Here is a 6,000-nt window from a genome sequence, read left to right on the forward strand (position 1 = left end):
GCTTGGGAAAAAGTATGAATATTACATTACGAAACTGAGCATTGTGCTTATTCACGTACATTTATTCTTGGGTATTTCTGAGTATCAGCTTTCAAGAGAGTGAAAAAACACAAAGATGCTAGTTTGTTTTGTCACAGGAACAGCACATGTCCTGACCTTTCTGGTGATACTGCCAACTCTCCGCTGTCTTGTACTGCAGCTCAGGGCTGCTCCCCCGCTGCCTTAAATCCCTTTCACACACCGAGGTATAAGTCAGGAATACATTTGTTGACACTGAGAAATGTAAACTAACACAAAACTGGTATCAGCAACTACAGAATCAGTACAATTCTTTGGGCAGAGAGGTGTGACTGGTACGGATGGAGACCACACTTGGAACCTGGTTCAATGTTATAGTGTACGTTTTTCAAGACAGTGCAACTCTCCCTGTGAATATTACTGTTCACTTTCTTGTTTGTTTATCCAAAAGTGCATTAACGCCTCATACGATACCTTTCTTGACCTTATCTTCTGTATTCCTATATTCTTCTTTGCTAGCAGAGGAAGGACTACATTGACTTCCATCTCCTGTTCACAGTTTTTGTCTCAGCTGCACGAATAGGACCCTGTGGCTTTGAAACAACATAAAAAGTTAAACTTAAGCTATAGTATTTGGATACAGAAGATGTTTTAGAAAGATTTACATTGTGGGGTTTGGATGGAGCTGAACACTTATGGAGCAATACTCCTCCTGACAACGAAAGCAACAACAAGACTTCTTTATGAGACAAAATATTTTTCTCCAAGGGACAATGTCAAAACAAGTGTGGAATGGAATGCATTTTATAATCAGGGTAAATTATACTTTGCTTTCTTGGGCATGTTCCTCTTGACAAGTTTGAACTCTTTGCCTCTAATTGTTAAGTGTGTTGAATGAACTCCAGACACCTCAAGTCAGAGGAGAAGGGAAGGCAGCGGAGGCAGCAGCTGGCAGGGACCTCAACAGGGCAATAAAGGGGAACTCTGAGTGCGAGAGTTACCCCTCATCTTCCCAAATTGGTATGCATATTTATGATACTTTACCCTCCACTATCAACCTAGGTGCCCAGAAACTTGATAGTAAATCAAACAAATCACATCTGATTGATCTTGCTGTTGAACTGTGTTCCACATAAAAGCAGGAGATAGGAGAGAAGCAGGGGAATGGCGCAGGTCTTGCTCACCTTGAACCTTCACTGCCAGATGGACTTCCAGCACCATGGAGTTGGCTCAAGCTGAAGAAAGGAAAAACGTTCTCTAAATTTAATGGAAATAATGGAAAGAAGTCTTTGAAAAACTCATACCTTGGGCTGTATGGGTTGCACTTACATAGACTTTCAAGTTCCCACAAAAATGCACTTGCTATCTCAGTTATACCAATGGAAATCACAAATAGTTTTGCAGATGAGGTCAATGCCTGAATCAAGCTCAATCCCAGTTGGTTCAGGGCAAAGGTAAGCACATATCTGATCAGCGGTCAGCCAAGAGCCAACTCAATCCATGGGCAAAGGCCAGCCTCAGTCCTAAAACTGGGAGCTGCTTTGATGGCTTTGCAGGAACACTCAACCACAGGCTGCAGATACCCAACTGCACTTTGCCAACACACTCATTATGTTGAGGTTGCGAGTTGGTAGGATTTAACTGGCTGTCCTACCATAAAGCACAGGAGAAGCCCTCAGGTAGGATCCAAATTTTAGTCATTTTAAATGGGACCTGCAGAGCATAAGTAGAATAAGGAAGACTTTGGAAGCAAGGTTCTGGGCAGGAAAACATGAAGATAGTTGGGTTCACACGCATCTTTTTTTTGGTTCAGGAGATGCCAAGTTTTGGTACTCAAGAACCATCCTGTCTTCCCTCTGGCTGTGTTTGAAAGTCAGAGTAATAGAAAAGCTTTAAATATACATTGCTCTTTGTGACACACACATTCAGTATCTCATTTCAATGCAAGTGAAAGCTCCAAAGCACAGTCCACTAAAAAAAGGCAAAAAACAACAAAGAACAAAACAGGAGATATCTTGTATGCAGTCACTGAACACACTGATGTAAATTTCTCAATTAATTGGACACCCTGGACATATTATTAAATTCCTATGGGGAGCTTCCACTGTAGCTTTTCCCTTTTAATAAATGTACAAGGGGTTGGAATGCCACAGAAAGGTGGTTTTAGCCATTAAAGACTAAACCCTGGAGCATCTTGGATTTTCTACCTGATGGAAGCAGGTTGTGCAGCTTGCAAATTGTGAAATCTTTAAATAACTTCAAGGAAGACAAAATAAACTGCTCCTTTTTTAAAAAAAATACTTCACATACTTGAATTGCTAATGATATCTGGTACACAGCAATATATATTTATTATATTAAACAGCATACTCATTCTGGGCACTAACTGTAATTTCTAGCTTTGAAAAAATGCAAGTTTTTCTGCTTTAAAATTAAATTGAGAACAATCCTCTGTTTAAAATACAGACTTGTATTTTCTCATAACAGTGTTTCACTGATGACATTCTTTGAAAATCACAGTGAATGGAACATTTGTGTGTGTGTACAAAAAATTCAAAAGCCTATAATGAAACATGGATGACATCTCTAAAAATACTTAATAAAAATTCAGGATACTTTCTAAACAAGGCTGGTGACCATATAAAATTAGTTATGAAATGAAGTTTCTGCTGAAAAATTTCACTTTCACATTTTAATACAAATTATCAATCAGTAAATGAGGAAGAGATTACTTGTGAGGTGATAAGTAAAGGAATTTGGGTTTAGTAAGGGAGGTGTACAACAGTGTCTAATATTTAGCTTTGAAGAACATAGACAAATAATTGGAAGAATAGAAATTTGTTAGATAATATGAAATAATGCTGGGTTGTCATCAAGAAAGGTATAAAAAAGTCACATTTTGCTACAGATCAAAAGTATACCTCCCTAAAGAAAAGCCTTAGAATAAAAATTGGATTTTTTACAAAGAAAAAGATAATATCTGGCCATTAATGATTTATTTAGGGAAAGATGTTACCATTTTAAATAACAAGCATCCAAGTACACTTTGCTATTAATGGCAACCAGGTCAGTTCAACACAGTACTCCATAAAAATGTTTAATAAACATGATTTATCCATCCCAAAGCTTGAAAGAAAAGCTAATTAGACTAAGAATAACAATATTAGTTTTTCTCACCAACTCCCAGAAAAGAAGAAAATTGAAAGATATGTTACTCAAGGTATATGATGGGAATTTGGCTCCATAAGATATCATGCATTTGCTTTTCCTAAGAAAATTTAATATTTCAAAGTTCACGTCGAAGTGCTTTCTTTTGAAAGGACTGATAAAGAGTGCAGACCGAGGGAAACATTTGCAGTGAAGTGAAATGTTGTTTTATCAGCTTTATTAAAACCCAAAGCAGTGCTGCATTTTTGTGGAAGCTTCTGCTCAACATACCTGTCTATTAAATACTATTTACATGCAGATTGAAAAAGCCTTTTCAGGGAAAGAAAGTACAGTAGAGTTATAAGCAGAATGCAGGCCCATATTTGTAAGCTTTTTTTTTTTTTTTTGAGGCCTCTGTAGAAAGGATGCTTTCATCGTTGATTTAGACATCTAGGCCTTCAATGACATTCACTAGCTGTCAATGAGAGTTAAACTCAGCAGCCTCTTCTGAAAATGGAAAGGGCTTGCCACAGAAACCATTCACACCAATTCAGAAGAACAGATAGTGTAGTTGTGTGAATTTTTTAGGTGTGGTTAGTAAACCTGCAATAAAAGAGATTGCACCCCAAGGGAACTCTGTGGGTTCACAGACTAATTGTGGGCTGTTGTCCTCCACCCCTCGCATGGTCATATATCCTGATCTCTCTCAGCCATGAGACTTTGATCCAGACAAAAACATTTTTTGCAGGGTTGGTTTTAGTAGGATCAGAGAGCTGCTCTGACTCACCTCTTGGCTACAAAATTGCTGGAGTCAACAGTAGGAAAGTGGCATGAACACGTATCTGAGGGACACCCTGACACCATGGAGCTGGAAAGGACAAGATCCCCCCTTTCTGAGCTGCAGCGTGGCTTTATATTAGTCAAAGGAACCATGTAACTCTACCTGTAGCTGCTCAGATCAACCCAGGGAGTGATTCCCAAGATCACTCTTGAGAGAAATATGGGTGCTGAATCATTTAGTTTGAGATGCAGACACTCAGGGTCTTAAATATTTAGGTGAAATTAAGGCATCTAAATCCAGGGTGATTTTTTTTTTTCACTTTGGATATGCAAGAACCTCTCAGGAACTTTCCTTCTGTTTTGAACAAATCAGAAAAGAAGAATGAATTGCAAAAGATGTCCTTGTTGCTAAACCGTGGCAAAACAGATTTCCAGCAAAGGGGCACACTCAGAGGGAAGTCTGGTAACTAATGCATGGGAAGACATGCTTGAGAACATTTTCCAGGACACAGGGTAGCTTCAAATAGAGTTGATTCATAACTCTTGCAAAGTTTTTTTGCCCAAAGGCGGAATTGAAAGAGAAACTAGATCGGCTCATTGCTTGAGGAATCAAAGAGTTATCTGTGAGCCAACAGTGCGCAGATATTCACCGTTCACTGCGGGGTGGGGAAGTTTTATTTATATGTGGATAAAAATGAATGAAATAAACATTTAAAAATAGCATATTATACTACCTCCAGGTGGAGATGTTCAGGGAGGGATATGGCTGATGCCAAATATTTGATCTGTGCTTTGATCCAAAAACAGGGTTCTGGCAGGTGCCCTTAGAAAAACACAGCACAAATTTTTCTGCATACTCAATAGCCCCTCGGGAAGCCACTGTTTCCTCCAAGCCCCGCTTGGGTTGTGATTGGCACCCAGTGTCCTCCACTGGAAAAGGCAACAGATTTTTGAGGACATGAGGAGTATTATACTATATACAGAAGTCAATGGGATCCAGGGAAAAACAATAGAAGAAGCAACTGGCAGTTCTGGAGAAAATCAGAGCTCCTGGGCAAATAAAGATGTGAATTCTGTGTAATGGAAATAACATGCTCATAAGGGAAGTTAAAGTAGAGGGTGTTCAGACAGATCACACAACAATCACTAACACACCTGTCTCAACAGACAGAAATCAGGTACAAGAATGATGGGGATTATGAAAGGAAGTGGATATTGTGTTTGGCTGCCTGAGCCCTCGTGTCGGGGCACAGGTGGCAAGTGGGGCAGCCTCGGCCGGGCACCGGATGCCCCGGGAAAGGACATGGGTGCAGGACCTGCATGTCACAAACACACGGGGACAGATAAACTGCCGAGAAACATGCTTGTATGGTCATAATGAAATTCACTATTCAAAGCATGACCATCTGCTATCTTCTCTCCCCTTCCCCAACAGTCTCACGAGATGCTTAAAATTTTACAACAAAGTGGCTGTGCAACCCTGTGAAGCCACATGCCTAATGCTGGCCACCCTCAAACTCCTTCACTTGTTATTCTTCTTTATGGGGGGATGTTGTACTTCCGTGCTATGTGTGTTGAAGCTGACAGCTCCTGGTCTTTACACCTGGCATAGGGCTGGTGCCTTTTATGGCTGCTGAAAGAGAATGGGAACTAGGTTTTCTATTTTTTTGAACAACTCTGAAATTTCAAATTGTTCTGTGTTTGGAAAATGAAATTAAATGAAATTACATTAAATGAAAATGAATTTTTTTTCAAAATCAAGTTTGGGAAAGAGAAAATACTTTGGGATGAATGCAAATATCATGCTTTGAGAAAAAGAATCCTCTAGAAAACTTGGAGTTGTTTTTAAAACATAGCAGGGCTGTTCAAAGAAATTATGCCAGGACAAGGATTTTTCCTTCAGTCAAGCTCCCAACTGGTAGCTTTCAACACTATTATGTCAACAACTCTTCATTTTCATTTTGAAAAAGCATTTCAGGAAAGCTGCCTTAATCTCATGGCATGTTTTGTTTTTAAGAAAGTAGCTCCATCTTCAAACATCTTCAGACACAGCAT

Source organism: Numenius arquata, chromosome 12, assembly GCF_964106895.1.
Source record: "Numenius arquata chromosome 12, bNumArq3.hap1.1, whole genome shotgun sequence".
Taxonomy (NCBI): domain Eukaryota; kingdom Metazoa; phylum Chordata; class Aves; order Charadriiformes; family Scolopacidae; genus Numenius; species Numenius arquata.